This window comes from Temnothorax longispinosus, chromosome 7, assembly GCF_030848805.1.
Source record: "Temnothorax longispinosus isolate EJ_2023e chromosome 7, Tlon_JGU_v1, whole genome shotgun sequence".
Classification (NCBI taxonomy): domain Eukaryota; kingdom Metazoa; phylum Arthropoda; class Insecta; order Hymenoptera; family Formicidae; genus Temnothorax; species Temnothorax longispinosus.
Window position 1 is genome coordinate 19,494,612 of NC_092364.1, and position 17,916 is coordinate 19,512,527.

Sequence of the window (17,916 nt, forward strand, 5' to 3'; positions counted from 1 at the left end):
CTCCTCCTCTTCTTCCTTCTCCGCTTTCCCTCCGTCGTACCCTCGGTCATACGGTTTTTCTTCCCGTACGAACGAGCGAAAGGGCGCAGACAGAGAGAAAATCGCCGCAGGATGGGAGGAGAAGAGAGGGACAAACGGGCGGAGGTCTGCCTTCTGGCTTCATCCGATAAAGGGAACGGGTAGTCGGCCGAATCCGTCCGGGTCCCGGCAACAACAATAATGTCGTCGTCAGTTCGTTAAGCGCTTCTTTCAGGCGACCTGCTCTCACCTCACCTCCGCGAGCCCGAAGAGATAACTAACGTCCTGCCAACTGCGAGGACGACGTCGACAACGACGGCCACCTACACTCGTTACATCCTGGCCGTTACATGTATGAGCCAACCGAACGCTCGCTTGCGTGCGTGACTTTGTCACTTAAGATAATATCGAGCCGCGGAGCCATTTATCACTTTCCGATTCCCATAAGAACTCCCAGCAGAGATACGCAACGGCGATCGCCGCGACGCATCTCGTTCTCTTCGATGACTTTAAATATATCAATATCTCAAATTTTTAATAAATTACGCGTCACAAAAAAACAGAACAATTTCGGAAAATTTAAACGAAAGATGCAATTTTTATATAAAATATTAATGTAAATAATGCATCGAGCATTTTGTAAGAGTAATAAAATATAAAAAATATATTAATATTCATGTCGCTTAATCGTGCATGACCGTGTTTGTCATTATGCCAAACCGGTAGCTTCGGTATCGATATTGAGGAGATCGTCGACGTATAATCGATACCAATATCAGATCTCGGGATAATACTTTAACATGGCCATGCTAATTCATCAATTTATTAAAGTCCGTAATTAATAATATTTCATTTATGATTCATAGCGGGGCAGTCTCGTTCAGCTGTCGATAAGACCTCTAATAAATGCACCGGATAAGTATCGTTATTGGAAATCTGCGGCCGTCGCCGTCGTTGTCGTGAGTGGCACGTGTGCGGTTTTACTCCGTCAATCTCACGACCGATCGAGCTTAGTTGATTGATTGCTGACGTATGATGAGTCACCACGATTACCGTACAACGTCGCGAGCCAAGCAAAAGCGTCGTCTGGCGACGACGATAAGGCATATTGTTCGTCGTACCGAGTGACTTTTCGCTAAACCGACGCATCCTTACCATCGCCTTCATTTCGCGCGTTAACAAGCGTTTACGTGACAATCTACATCGCCGCGACATCTGCGACGTATACTTGCTCGTGGCGCTTTACTGGTATAGCAAGAGAGAGAGAGAGAGAGAGAGAGAGCTGTCTCCGTTTTCGGCGACGACAATATTCGAGAGATTCGCTGTTCCGGCGGTTCCAACTCGAATAATCGTGTCGACGGTATTATACAGACGATGTATTATTCGGTAACACGGTAAAGCGCAACGCGCGTGTCTCGTTAACAAAGCCGGCTCTCGATAGATTCCCGCAACAGATGCGAGACGATGTCAAACGGAGCGTGCACGCGCCGGGGGTCAGACCCGAGTGATTGACATATTTTCCATGGCGGAATCCATTCGTGTCCGTCGTTGCGTCGTCGCGAGACGTGTGCGATTCGGATGTGTCGCTCCTGTAAATCTTGATTCTCGATTCTACCCTATATGCACTCAGAAGAGAACCTCGCTGACTGATTCCGTCTCAATGATCGCGAGATTTCGTCCTTGCCTGCAGGCTAAATTGGAAAGGCGTCCCTCCACTTGGACGTAATCCCGCGATCTGACGGGATCACAGCTAATCCGCATAACAGTATTTTACGTCTCGCTCGGCGCTGGCAAAACGCCGGGCGAGGTGTATGCGTGAACCATGCCGATTTGATCGGCTGCCCCCCTCGTCCGACGTGTTGCCGTGAATTTTTGTTCTTTCGAGATTACCCGTACATATCCCCTTTATACGCGCGCACAATGCAATCCCTTAGAAATCGAATGCCATAATAAATTTATACGAGTCAGCAGAGTCAGCTTTAAGAAGATAACATACAACCGGGGATAGGGCTCGGCACGGCTCGCTCGTTCACTCGCGCTATGACTCGCGAATTCAAACTCACGTCCCTGGACGGATGGCTTTCAGCCTCAGTCAGAGAGGTATTGCCAGGACGTCCCGGGAGGATGGTAGTTGATCATAAATGACAGATGGACCGAGTTGGCTGCTATATGCGTACGTGTATGTGCGAAGCCATAGACGAAACCTCACATCACGAAAATAAAAACTGTCATGTAACAAGTTAGCGCTCGGCTATGACAAAGAGCAACGACAGAAAAGGGAGAAAGAGAGAAAGAGACAGTCGTAGAGATATGTAGTTAGACCGAAGGAGTGAGATCGTGTCGTGCGAGTAACGGAGATGATAACGACGTGATGGGCAGTGTCGAGTTTTGTGACATGACAGCAAATATACAACGCTTGGCAGCTGTATACGCGCGCGCTTAAGCGGATCTCTCTGTTGAGATTTGAAACGTAACACCCATTGCGGAACACAGTGTGGTGCTTCGCAGTGTAGTACGGTGCCGATTCCACTCGTCCCTTTCTCTTACCCCCCTCATCGCGAATAGTCAGGTTCTAAACTTAACACGAGCCCTCTCCCAACCCCTTTCCCGTACATCCCCCCTTGTCCTTAAATTCTCCTCGGCTCCCGCGACTATCGCGCTCCCTTGTACATCTCGGCCTACGAAACGGGGCGACACGTTTAATTGGTAATCCGTTTAAAGGATTAGTAACTCACGATGGGTATTAGAACGTGTCGCTGGTCCGTCTGCAGCTTGTCCGTTTCGCACGGACAAGCCGAAGGACACGTAACCCAAGCGCGCCGGTGGACGCTCTTCAGCGTTAGCGTTCGATAGCTTTCGTAATCAAGGTCGATGGCCTTATCAGGCGTCATCCTTCTCGCGGCCAGCTGAACAACGAAAGAAAAAGAAACGAGGTGAGAGTCGATGCTTGCCAAATGCAAAGTTCGTCAATCGCTTGCCGAAGTGGGTCGTAATTCTCGTGAAACTCATACAGTATGTACCTTCTTAATATTATAAGAGATTGAGAAATAATTATCATCATTCACACAGGCACACACTGACAGACGCGGACGTGTTGTTAGCTTAAGTTAAAAAAAGAAAACCCCTAGATATCTGATGGATTAATGAGAAAACAAATGCGAGAATTCGCCGAGACTGAATTTTTGCCCGACACAAAAGATCGATTTAACCTTAGCCGTATTCTACTAAAAAGTGAGACCCGAGGGTATCTTCTCCCTCCCACCTCATACTCCCCATCGTTGTCGTACGCACACACGTCCGCCTTTTCTCTCCTCTCTGTGTTCGACACGACCCCGCGGGGTATGCTCACTTTTCAAACGAGCTTACTCTTTGCCACGCAAAAGCACATAGCCGGGAGGGGTAGAACGGGTTTGAAATCCGGCCTGATCTAATAGGGATTAACAGAGTGACAAATGTAAGAGTTAGCGACGGCGGGGTTGATGCTCCGTTTCTGCCCTATGCTTTCGAGAGCACTGATCTCCTCGAAAAAATTCAATAAACAACTTCATTATTGAACTAGCAAGAGGAAAACTAACGTTTATACTTTTTCTTATTTCTTAAAAAAAACATATATTAACCCGATAATGTAACGATAATAACTTTCTTTAGTGATAAATTAAGTAAATTAAATAAATTATTATTTCATTTATTGCCAAATTATGATATATAACGTATTAATAAGATTATTATGATGCTGTTCATCTCGTTAAAATGCGTTTACGACTGCGGCGCCAGACGTTTGATGCAGATATATAGTTTGATCGAAGCGCGATAATAAGCAACGACGCATAATAAATTATATAAAGAACGTTTGGCAACCCGACTCACGTTTACCAGGAAATCGATCCTCTGACCGCTGGCAACGTTCCGAACAGTTCGGCGCACGGCTACATTTATATTCTTATGTAAGATCCGGGGTAGATACAGAACACAAGGGAAGTACTTAAATTGGAGGGAGAAACGCGCAGCGGACGTTGCAAGCTGCCTTTTGCTGGAAGAAAATCGACCATCGCGCCCAGATAACGATGCAATGTTATTATAGAATAGAGAACCACCGCGCGTACATGTGGTCTTTGTAAAATGCAATATTGCGTTATGTTTGTATAAAAATGTTTATGTCATTTATGTTTAACGCCGAAGTCCTCTGCCAGCGATTGATCTCGGCACGGTCTTTGGGTGGCCGATAAGTATGTTGATCGAACAGCTTCACGTTAAAAAGAATATCAGATCGTTCCGTAATAACGAGGACAGCACCCAGGCTGAAATTATCGGCACTTCCGACGCGCTAAACTCTCCGCGTGGATCATCAATCAGCGACGGCGGTCGAGGGATCCACCTGGCCTAATTTTATCGATAATCTCTGCGGGTCCAATCTTGATCAGAAATTCCTCGTAATAATAGACAAACGTAACCGTAACGGTCTACCCTCAGGTGAAATATATCGTTACGATGCTTAAAGAAATAGCATGAAAATGATAGAACGTTGAAGCAACGTGTAATTTTTTTATTCAATTTATGATTTATGTAAATCGTTAAAATTGTTTTTTTCTTATATTAAAAAATTAGTGTAAGAAGAGAGAGATATTTGTAATTATTATCACATTATTATATAGTCACATATATGCATTCACGTGTGCTATAACTGTTATTTCAAATATAATGTAACAAATTGTTTCGGTAAAGCATTAATCGCTTAGCTGAATGCTTTAAAACTAACCCTGAAGATACATATGTCGTGTAAAGTATCCAGACAAGATCTACGCATTGCGGAGTGTCTCGTACACTTGTCGGGGCATACTTTGCGTTCAAAAAGCAGAAAGGGTGAACGAGCACGACATCGCGCGACGTCGGCTATGCGGTTCGTAATAAATCAAATCGTGTTTTTCAAGGGTGCCGGCCGCGATCCGCGAGCCTTTCGTGCACGAATGGTAATGAAAACCGTTGCACGATACAGCCCGATAACATTCCCCGCGACCAAGAGACGGGGGACACGCGTGTCTCGCTTACGAAGACAAAGACGAGGACAACGACGACGACGAATCGTTCGCGCAAAACCCATTGCTCCCAAGTACGAGTCTCATCTCTCGTATTCTCTCATTGCCCGTGCGCTGCACATACCTGCATACGTGTATTCGGAATCGCGAAAAAGAAACAGTCCAAGTCTTTTCTTCAAATGTGCAGGATGTTTAACAGTTAACACACGCGTACTTTAAAGACAAATTTAAAAATTATGTCGCAACTTGCATGTATAAATCTCTAAATCCATTTTATTATTAAAAAATTTTCATTTACTACTGTTATTCAAGCTCTGTGGTATCAAAATACTGCACTCTATTAATAAAGTTATCCTATTACTATCATTGTTTTAATATTACATCCTCTTTTGCGTCACATGCGTGTCGTCTGTTAATAAACTATGTATGAAGTAGCTAATTTGCTTCATTCGCGACATCCTCCTTCTCGCAGTCCATTTAAGCGCTGTCCGCAAGTCCATTTCGCTGCCGCGATCTTTGTCTCTGTCATGCTCCGGGACAACCGCGATGTAATTAATGCGCGGTACAGCGGGCAGAAGAAAAGCCCGATCCTGTACGTCTGTCATGGAGGACTCGTCCGACATGGTAGACGGGCGAACGAACGCGACCGCGATGCTCGAAATGCATGTCCTCGCGTGAGAACCGACTTGTTCTTACGGTTCGCCGCCGGCTTCCGACCGACGTATGAATATTTGCCTGGCAGAATAATCGATCGATATATTACGGCGAATTAAAGCTTCAAGCGCGAGCTATTATCGCGAATTTCTGCACGACACCGCGGATATTGAATAATATATTAGTTTATTCCGATATTTCCTTGAGCTAATTGATTTGACGAGCACGCCGTTGCCACTTCATGTAAAATTATATTATAGAATTAATATTTCAAGAGGATTGCACAATATGAAGACAATGATCTAAAAGAGAAATCGCATATTGGACACCTTATATATCCGTTTACTTCGCAAATACGATGTGTTTAATTTACATTTAATTAATTCGCCTAAGATAATCGTTTCTCAGCTTCGTGCAAATAGACGCGAAATATTCATACGAATTGATCGTCTGCTATGATGATCTCTCATCACCTTGACGTATATTAAATTACTATGGATATTATAGAGGTACTTAAAAGAACGAATATAGCGAATGTTACATTTCCAAAGTTCTCTCGTTGGTTAGTATTTTGATACCGATTTAATCCGGTAGAATTCAGAATCGTGATACGTTGATAAGGATCTAATAACTGCAGCCATCAAAGCTTTCAAGAAATCACATTCTGTCAATATATCCATCGTGTGTCTAGAGTCCATTTTCGTTTCTAATTCAAAATGAGACGTCTATGTTTGAACATATAATTGATATCCAAAAACTGTCAACTATTTTCAAACTCACAATCAGAGATTCAAAAATCTAATTTGATACGAAACATCTCGTCGCGGTTAGAGGCGAATAATGCGATTCAAAACTGCTCGCCGGTGCTGAATACGACGGCTCATTAACATTCCGGCTTATTTATTCGGGCCGGGGAGAAGAAACCGCTGCTTGAAAGCGAAGACGGGATCTTCGGAAGGATTACGTGGCTCGCGCATCTCTCGCGAAAGGAACCACTCTCACTTGTCTTCCTGCTCGCTCGCCTCTGCCGTATAACTCGTTCTACCTTCGACCAACCTGCCGCGCTTTCAGTATCCGGATACAACCTGCCGTAGTCAACACGCGCGCGATTTGCTCGCGTCGGATCAAATTTTTGTGCGTCCCACATGTTTCTTCTCCGTCACTTTTCGTTTGCTCAAATTCGGAAAACGAATAAAGAAGGTGGACAAAGAAGTGGACCTCTCAAGGCAAAGTGATATAACGAGGCACGACAGGTAAGCGAGACATACGCATGGATTGTGTGATATCAACTTTGTTATCGTGCTTTTGTTGATTTTTAATTCCGCTATCGATATCGCTTTCCGGACTTCATCGAAACGCGTCTCTGCATGATAAAAGGAAATAAACTAAAATCGCGAATTATTTGTAAATTATAAATAACGTTTCTGAGCTCTTGGAGGGTGCTTTATCTGTTCCTGCTATCAGGAAATCGCGGGCGAGATTCTTCTTTCCTCTCTCGTCTGGCATGAGGGGTGAAATCTCAGACGCATTATTCAATCGGTGTGTCGTCGTGAACGGAATGCATAAATCGTGCTTAATAATGCGACGGCGACAAAAAGCGTAGAGAGTGCGTACCGTACGAGACTACACTCGGAATCGGCGCTTAACGGCCGCAAATTAATATAAGCGAGATGGTGGACCCCATCTCGAATCGCTTCATCGAGTATGCGTACCGTGCGAGCGCGATCCGATTGCCGTCTCGTCTCGTGAAATTCCTCGACGGCACATCGCGCCGCATCCTGATGACTAGATTTTCGAACTCACTACATTTCAGGGATTATTCTGCATTTCCAATCCACGAGGGCATTCCACGAACAATAATAAATAGTGAAAACGCATACGACATGAGCAAAGCTAGAATTATTTGTCTTGGAAAAAAAATTTTAATATCTCCGCAATTTTATCTGTGAACGTAATGATTTTGGAAAACGCGTGTGAGAATAATGGTCCTGCAACGATAACATTTTACCGCGATATATTTACGCGCCTTCTTTCACTCGCGTGTTTCGTCTAGGAAAGCAAAGTGTGAGACGAAAGCGGTGAAGTTCGAGATGATTGTGCTCTCGACACTTTCTCCGGGAGTGCTTTGTGGCCCGTAAACTTTCTTCGTTCGACAACCCTCGGTCTCGGCCCAGAAACGGAGGAGAATCAAGAAAACGTAGCGGCGGTGGCGGCAGCGACGATGATACGCGAACCGAACCGAAAGTTTTTCCGCGGTGGTAGCAGCGCAATCATTTGTTGAACATACCGCCAACAAATCCAATACTCCTAGCGAACGGCGCGAACGCGTGAATTTTCTTCTCTACTTCTTCGCTCCTATGCCTCGCTCGGATCGAAGGAAAATATATGTGCGCATGTAACACACGAATGATACAAAGGAAGACGCACACGAATAGGAACACGTTCACACTTGCACATACAGCTTACGTATGCATTTACGAACGACAGTTCATCCGTCTCGTGTGCGTGCACGCGTCAAAGCACGAGAAGCACTTCGATCCTCGCGCTATCGGTTGCAGCACGTACACCTCGGATGTAATCGACTCCATCTTAATGTTGTTAACATCAATCTTGATAGGATAGACCGCTAAAAGTGTTTCCATTATCGGTGTCGTCGCTACGTTTCTCTCTGAGCATGATAACGATATAACAAAATAAAAACAATTCTTTCATACGCATTTTTACTGAGAAAACATATGTGTATATGTGCATGCGTAAAAGAATGTAACATATATATAATTTTCCAAATATACACGAAATTGTATGATTTAGACTATATAATATAGATTATATAGATTATAGATATATGTATAAATGTGCAAACGCAATTTCGTGATGATCGAAATTCTGTGCGCGAGACTCTCCTTGGTTTTTTTTACGTCGAGAGCACTTGTCGCACATTGATTCCACGAAATTTGTTTGTATCGGAAGAAAACTCGTGGAAAACGCGCTTTTCCCTCGGCGATTCAACCGCGGGTCCCGGAGCATCCAGAAGAGGGAAACGTGAGAGGACTCTGGATTTATTCGGATACACTTTCCCGTTTGGAAATACCGCGTGCGCATACGGTGTAACGGCCGCCGCGCGATACCCGAAGGGCGTGGAAAAGGGCCGATTCCTTAATATCCCCCCGGGACTCGAGGATCAGATAGATATCGGTTAGGTTCGGCTATCTATTCAATATGCCTCCATTATTTGGTAGGTGATAAGGTGGAACGGCAGCCCGCCCTTCTCTCGGTTTCAGTCCCGTTCGCCCTCGCGTGCAGGGATAACCTGACTCTCGCACGACCTACAACTACATCTTCGCTTCCCTGGGGAGTTCCGCGATGAACGATAGTCCTCTCACCCTACATCTCTTTTCTTTTTTTTATCTCATCTCGTAATACTGCCTTCGTTTCTGATATACTCGCTGTTTACATCCTCGCGGAGTGGACATGCCGAAAAATCGTTAAACAAATACTTGCACATGTTAATTTTATTAAAATCATTTTACGAATTTTCTAAATAGAATAGAATTTAAGCTGATAAAAGTTTTAGAGATGAGAGAGAATGTATATACATATATACATAAAATTATATGTGTTAATATATGTTCAGAAAAAAGAAATATAAATAAAATTACGTATATAATTTTTAAGTATTTTTCATAGGTTTTTAATTTAGCATCTTTGCTGAAGGAACACCACGAGATCTTCAAATAGAAAACCGACATTTTCTTACGCGTGTTTTAGTGCTTCCGGGTGTCGGAGTTCATTTGTGCAAATCTATTTTGTCGCGACTTCCGCGAGACGTCAACATATAGCACCGTTGTCGAATATACAAGCGCGCGCGTTCGCGTCGTGCGTTGAATTGCGACTCGATGGTTTCCAGGTTACCTCGTGCGCACCTTTTCACAGAGAAGAAACATGGTGTAGGGTCCATAAAGGCGGGCGTATCTCGCCTCGTATCTCGACGGCGGCGGTAAAACCGCTGCGCGCCGCTCGGGGTGTGGAGCCCCTAAGGGTACACAATGGGCCCCATATGTTTGCGGGGGTGTATAACGTACCGCGCTCCATCGGGACCTCGATCGACCTCCCGTTCCTCTCCTCATCCCCGTCTCCTCGTCCTCTCCCGTCGGTTTCCTCGATGTACGCCGTGGTTTCTCTACCTCGCGGAGTGTTACCTCGCAAAATCGTTTCGCGCGAATGCACACTTGGCTCGAGGATGTAGTCTCATAGGATATCGAGCCGATGTTTATGTGAAACTAATCGAGCCGTCGCGTCGAGCGAAACAATGATATAAATATACGTCAATAATATTTAATAATACTCATTGTCAGAGACTTTGCTATGATAAAAAGCTTTCAATCTTTCCATCTTTCCTAATTTTTTTCCTCGATATCCATAGGACAAAACACTCGCGCTGCACTATGCCGCGTCGCGATTGCACGAACGCGAATGAGCACGCGACGGTTCGGTGCAATACATATGACGAGATCTCGCGCACCCTTACTGGCTGATTATCTCGAAAATGACTGGCAGCCTTGTTTGATACGGCACGCAAAAAATGTACGATTAACCCGGAGGTATGCGCGATCGTTAACGATGTAGACCTTTTCAAGTATCGTGTACCGCATTGCAATCGCGCGTGTAAACGGCGCTCCGGGAGATCTACGTTACCATAAAGACCCGTATCGTTAGCAAGGAGCACATGCCGATATTACAAAAACGCTGGCTTTAATTACGTTTATGGCGAACCGTGAGATCGTAAGTGGTACCGACGTAACATTTAGCTTTCCGAACTTTTCGTGAGACATGCGAGTTATGCGACGATGCAGGGGGAAAAATGGTTGTAATTTTTACAGGAGAAGAGATCAATGGTGCTATAAATAACGCGTTGCGTGCACTATGATTATTTTAATTTTCCACAAATATATACACATATACATACGCGCACGCGCACACACACTTTTGCTACACGTAAGATATCATACAACATGTGAAACATAATAAAAATTTCATGCATCTTGTATACTAAAATCTGATTATTTTACAATTAGTCACAAATTGCGTCTTCTAGATAAAGAAATTGTTAGTCCTGACGAGCTATCAGACCGAAAATCCGGCGTGAAAGCTCAGCATCGCCTAATTATGGTGTGCGTATATGGAGACTAACGAGTTTTAATGGACTCGAATCGAATGCACTTGAAAGCACCGAGCGCCACATTGGCAGGTCGCGTCAATCAGATAGCATCGTCGAAACGTAGCAGAGAGAGGGTCGCTGAAGTGCCGATAACCACGATCCGGCTTCCTGCTTTAATTTAATTGGACGATCGCCAGTCACGCGTGCCGCCTGATAAATAATTAACGCGTCTAGTCTAGATCGATTATCGAGGCGTCGCGTCGCGTCGCGAATAGGGGATAAAACGAAGGGTAAGCGCGAGGATGCTGGGGGGAGGACGCTGGACCTGTGTCTCACATCCGTCGCTGAGAATTATTTTACCTTCATTTATTGTCAGCGCTGCCTTATCGCGACGGAAAGAAACGTGGAATGAAAACGTTACCCGTCACGCGAGTCGCGGCAAGATGTGTTCTCCGGAAGTTACGGCATCTAACAGTCGTCGCACTTACAAAGTAACCCTTACGCCTATCTGCGATCGGCTGTTTGCCACAATGTAACGAAGCACGGCAATGTCGCTAAAATCTTAGACTGCATTTACGTGAAATCAATAAAAGCATGCGTCGTGCATAAGCAGCTTGGGAGGAAAATTACCCGTATTCCGAGTGCATTATAATTAATGAACTCGATTATACATCTTGAAACTTCATTACAGTTTATCCGCTTTATCAAGTACAGTCATTAGGGAAAATGCTTCTTATTAGTAGTAAAATATCCCTTCATTCGCCGTGCTCGCGATCCAGCAATTTGGGTCAAAGCATGTCGCTAATAACGCTTAATGCACCCTTCACAATTGTTTCAATATGACGTACCATTTCTTCACAGTCCAGAAATCGCACTTTCCGAATATAGATTGACGCTTTGACCTCGGAAAAATACACTTTCGCGTACCTATAATCGATTTTTTATCAATAAAAGGCCAATTGCAAAATTAATGAAAAAAATACGGTAAATTGGGACACCCAGAATATATCGGTAATCGTCCTGTACATACACAGGCTCTAATGACTATGGTGATTATGCTGCAGTATAAGCGTATTGGCGTATACCTATAATATAGCAGATATAGCTGAAGCGCGAAGAAGATCCGCAGACGAACGAGTGGTCCATCTCAATTATGGGGGGGAATATTAAACGTACCGCTGTAATACATGCTTAAACTGCTTCGTGTATTGGCAGTCCGCTTTGGGAATGCTTAACGATATCGATTACCTGCCCACAAGATTCTCGCACACATCGTAAACGAATAGACTAGTAATAAGCTTTTATCGTAAACGAGGTGACACTTATAATTATTATGCCGGCACGGTGAAATAGTATATATATCGCGGTACGATACCGACATCGGTGTTAAGATATTGACTTAAGGAGCGTCTTAAACGACGTGTGCTAATTTCTTGCTACGGATGCAGTATTTACGAGCTTGTTTATTCCTGCGATAATATTCTATAATTCGATATCACCGGCGGGTATATGAGATGCAATACGTAATATATGAAAAATCCTAATAGAAGCAATTTTTTTGATCAATACGGGCTGTTTAATCGTCGCCGAATAAAAATTATGTTCATTCGAACAGGTGCAACGTAATGCGAGTGTTCAGCTGTCCCTCGCGTACGATGTTTGCCTATCACAGGATACGTCAATCTTTTAATTTCGTGAAATATATTCCAACGCTATCGCTGGAATTAGCCTTATCTTTACCATATACTGCCCTTCCCATCGTTTCGAAGGTTTTGCGAGGCAAAACCGATAATATGTTTATCGTCTTATTTACGTAACCACCTTGGCGACTTTGTTCAAGCTCCGTGAATTTGAATCGTCAAGACAAATCAGATCGCGATTGGGCAAAAATGTTCCTGATAATTTCTTTTCGTGAAACGTATACGTTCGTCCTGAATAAAATGTAAAAAGGGCACGTTCCATAAAATGCTGGCCGCCCCTCCTTCGCACGGCAGAAGATAAATATCATCGCGAGTGCACTGCACCGGAACTCTGGAGCTGGCGTTCATTATAGCCGCTTAATGGCGCGATTTACCATTGAAAAAAGCTGGCGACACCGTCTGAATGAGCCATTACGGGTCGCTCTACAGAAATAATTATCGCAGTATTGACACAAAAGGGCGCGCTGGCTGGCACAGACGCGGCGAATGCCTCATTGGTGGTACACCGAGATGGACGCGAGTGAGAAAAGGACCCCTCGTCTTTTTCCCGCGCATCGTTCTCCCCATTTTCCTGCCTCTTTGTCACCCCTTTTTCTCTACAATCTATTTATGCCGCGAAAAAGAAACGCGCGTGAGTGAATAAGTGAGTGAGAAAGTAAATGCGAGTGCAAGAGAGAAAGAGATAAAGATGTAGGGTAACGAAAACATATGCGGAAGGAACGAGAGATATAGGAGCAAAGAGGGGAAAGGAGACGAGAGAAACAAATCTGTGGCAGAATGGAGATGGCGGCTCTTGGAAGGGCAGATTGTTTGTTTGTCGGGAGCTCTCGTGCGCACAAACAAGTGGAAACAAATAATATCCTGGCCGCATTACGAGAAGGAGTCGATGGCGAACCGGGAGGACTCGGTGTGTGCAGTTAGGGTGGCTCCGTCTTTCTCTCTTTCTCTTTCTCTCCCTCTCTCTCTCTCTTTTACTCTCAGCTTCCCATGATTGCCCCAGGGCGACAGTAACGAGGCAAACGAGTGCCGCATATCCCGTCATTAATGCCGGCCTCGGGCCCACGCGTCGTTTTTCCCCGCTCGTGCGTTCGTTTTCACGATTTAGCGCACACATATCTTCGCCGATATAACGGTCCCACAACCGATCCGATTAACGCATCTCGAAAATTGACTCGCACGTTTAGAGAATAATGATCGAAACGTATCAGTATCTTCGTTTGCATTCAGTCGCACCTTTGTGAGAAATAAGCATTTGTGCCTATATTCAAAGAACAATAAATGTTACTTTGATTTCTATCATATATTCTGTTTGTTATATCACATTGTAGCATTTAAAAAGTCAGATTATTGTAGAAATTGAAAAATATAAGTCTTGCCTTACATTTAAATAGGGGAGACTGGAGCTAATTGTTACAGGGGTAAAATGATACAGCTATAAAAATGTGGGTTCATGAAACCGTCTAAAAAACGCTAACGCGATTGTGAAATGTATGATTATTTAGCTTCAAAATGCGTTTATCTAGCGTTTTTTAGTCGGTTTTATGACTTACTTTTTATAACTGTATCATTGTAACAATTAGCTCCAGTCTCCCCTACGTATACTCATTGTTATATATTAGAAATTACAATTAAAAAAATAATAGGTATGCTTGAAAAAGCATTACTTTTGTAAAAAGCACATTTTTTTATTCATAACAACTACCAAGTCTCTTAAGCAACTTATATATAGTTTTTAATTATCTTTATAGTTTCATCGAGCGATAATAACTAATTCGGCGCGGCCTTTTCGCTTTTATGCCAACCACGTAAATAATTTTAATATGGTAATTAATTTGTACGGGCGAGAACATCGAGAACAGGAATAGCTCGGTATATTAAACGGGCATATGTATTTATGAGCGGAGCACGACGTAATCGGTGGACAAAGCAGTTATTCCGCGGTGAAACGCGCCATGGACGAGGTTGCTTCGAAATTGGCCGAGGATAGTCATAAAGGAATAAACCGCCGGCGCCATAAAAGCGACCGACGTGGATCAGTCAGGAAATTGTCGGCGCGATGGCACGACGAGGAGGAGATGCTAGAGAATCCGTGCTTTCGGATGAACGTACGCGAGGGGACGTTCATTCATTACCCGAGCCGATTCTCGTGGTATCGTAAATCCGCGGAAACTCCGGAAATCTAGTAATTGAGTCACATCTCTCGCTTGTCAGAAAATAATATTACCCTCAAGAAAGTTTGTTCGACCAATGTAAATAATTGCGCAATTTGTAATTACGCAGAAACTGGGCTATACATACGTTTAACATATAATCAACATAATATAAGCAACATTAATATATTTTTAAAAGAAATTATCAAATAAGATACTTGTTGATAGTTCGTGATACATTATGTTAAATAATTCTTATTGCCTACTTTACGAACGAGCAATCGTCAAAGTTGATAAATGTGCAACGTGAAATTATACAGCGTTACTATCAAGTATTTACATGACTTCAGATGCTTGTCTAGTTTGCGCGATCGCGAATACGATAACATTAGAAGTCATTAACGGCTATTTCGCCATTAATGAATTTTGTAGAAGACGAGCGAGAGAGCCGGTTCCTTAGCCGCTCTGTATCCTCGCACACGACGATTTGCTGTATATCCGTTATTTATCCTCTGTTCGACCGCCGACCAGCTTAATTGCTCAGCCAACATCGGTAGCGCTACCTCCATTAGCCTACAAGCCGCTTCATTTACACTCAGCGTGCCGCGTATATGCGCAAACGTACAGAATGTTTCGGCGTCTTTTGCATTGTTACTCGCGGCCCGTCTCGTTCGAGGATCGATAAATTGTCAAGGAAAAAGTGAAGGTTTCGTACACGTATCGCCTACTGCAAGCGTACATTTAACGTTTCCCATAATCAACTTTTTATCAGCTTTAATTAGTCACGTGAACGAATGACTTCATTCATTTACTGCAATATATAAGAAATACATATTGCACAAACAACCTTTTACTTTTACTTGAAATTAAATTGAAAGTTATATAACATGTTATTATTATTTAGTAATAAAAAATATAAAATAATTACAATAACCAAACGTGTAATTATATATATTTACGTTATATAATCGAATACAGTTAATGTAGCTCTTGATATAATATATATTCTCAAGCAGTTAAATCGCAAGAAACAAGTTATCGAAAATCGAAAAAATTGCCACTCTCATAAAAACATGCGTTTGTGCGAATACATACGTGCGCAGAAATGCACGTGTATTTTCCGCCGGCAAATGCTACCCGAGTACAAGACCACTCGAGTACACTGCATACACGACAGCTAATGGTTCGCATTGCACAGGTAATCCTGCCGCATGATCGTCTCTCCCAGTTGCACCTGCTCGACATTCACCATCTCCGCGGGACACGTGTAAATTTATCATTTATCTATTCGCTCGTGCCCGATGACTGACAGTGTTTACGCATTTATACTTTGGAAAAGCATCGAGAGATCGGTGATACATTCTCGATTTAAAATTGTCGCAAATCGGGATTTAAACGTGGAACAAAAATATCTCGATTAAAAGATAATTAATTTTGTGCGCGCAAATTATTAAATGCTTTTCTTTTAGCAACCGAACAACCAACCTTCGAAACCGAGAATATATTACGAGGATTCCTTTTTATAAAAAAAGAGTATTGCAAAATTAATTTGTTTACAGCACAGTTTGTTTCGCAAAAATCGCTCGCTCGCTCGAGATAAGCCACTTTCGGGATCAGCAGGTGCTCGGGCAAGATTCTGCTGTATAATGAGCTGGGCTCGTTAATCGTGTAATCGATCGATCGATTAGCTTTACGGTTTTATATTTACAAATTACTATGTTTACCTCTCCCTGCCTCTGATAAAAAAAGGCTAGCAATTATTCGTGTATGTACGACAGAAATGCAGCAATGATGTTATACAAGAAGTAGCAGTTATCGCCAAGCCTCTGCCATAACAGATTTCCGCGGTTCTCCCGGCATGTTTCATTCTGTTTTCGAAAGTAAGTTCTCTTTCTCGAACGGATATACAAGTACAGCTAAGTGTTCGGTTTCATCGTCGAGGGTAGGGATGCGCGATTTCAGCTGGATATATGCTAGTCGAGTTCCTTTGAGGCGTAGTCTTCGAGAATACCTTCTCTGTCGCCTCCCCTCCCCTCGAGAGCTTTCACAGGCAGACAAAGCCAGCCCTTTCCATGGTAGTCTTTGCACCCTCCGAATATCTCTGCCTCGCGTTTCTCGATTCTTCCTCCTCGATCTTCTCCTTCGATCCTCCCGGTCTCTCTCTGTCTCGCATGCGCTCTCTTTCCACGGCGCGACGACAACGACGACGACAGCATTGATTGCAGGTTCACGGTCTGGAACCTCAATTGTCGCATCTAAGGCACGCTTCCACGCCTCGAACAATCGCCTCACTGCCGCTTTCGCGTCTCGTCCTCATAATCCGTCGCTTCCATCTCCACCTCCACCTTCCTTCTTCACAACCATCATCCGCCTCCTCTTCTCCTTCTCCACTATCGTCGATGAAAAGCGCCTCTCGCTTCTGAAAACGAGACTCTCCGTCTTGTCGTCTTCGTCGTCGCGCTTTCGTCATCCACCACATCGTTTCGCTCCGACAAAGTATATTCGTTGAAATTACGATCGTTCAAATGACATGCCCTCGCCTGTTCTATCATAGTCCACAAAATCAGGGATATCGAGGCAGAAAGAGGAATACTCGAGAAATTTCCTCGGTATTATAATAGTAACATTATAATGAAATTTCCTCTCAGCACGGGAATGTGATTATGTTCGATGCAGAGATCGTTAGACGTATTCGGATGTATCGCTATCGTATAAAAGCTCTAAAAGTACGCTGCCGTATTCGGAAATTAACGATAATGTCTGTAGAGCGCTTTACATAATCAACAATCTCAAACGTCAACGTTAATAGAACCAAAACGGGTTACGGCGTACCCGCTTTCTTTCGCGAGGTGGTTATAGTATCCCCGTTGTTACCGTAACCCCTCATTATACTCCCATCGTAGCCTGTTATTAAAGCTGTTTCTCACTTTTATGAAACAAAGAAGCGCGAATTAAGCAATAAATACGTCGCTGCCTCCTGTGCAGGCCGACCGGTTCGGCAACGACCGTGACACGGCCAGGTGCAGGTATATCTCTCGGGATCGAGAGCTCAAGATCGTTGATCTAATTGCGATCGGCAATGTATCCAAACCCGTGATCGTATCAAACGCGATCTCGTCGTTAATATTACAGGCTCTTCAATAGCCGTAATAATTACAAATTCGAATGTTATCACTCATCAAAATTATGCCTTCTTCACGGCT

The 17,916-nt window shown here is 43.7% G+C and overlaps 1 protein-coding gene across 1 annotated transcript in view; it reads left to right on the forward strand.

Moving 5' to 3' along the window:
- LOC139815606 (uncharacterized) overlaps positions 1 to 17,916 on the forward strand; it is a 294,108-nt gene that overhangs the window by 235,715 nt on the left and 40,477 nt on the right. The window lies entirely within an intron of this gene.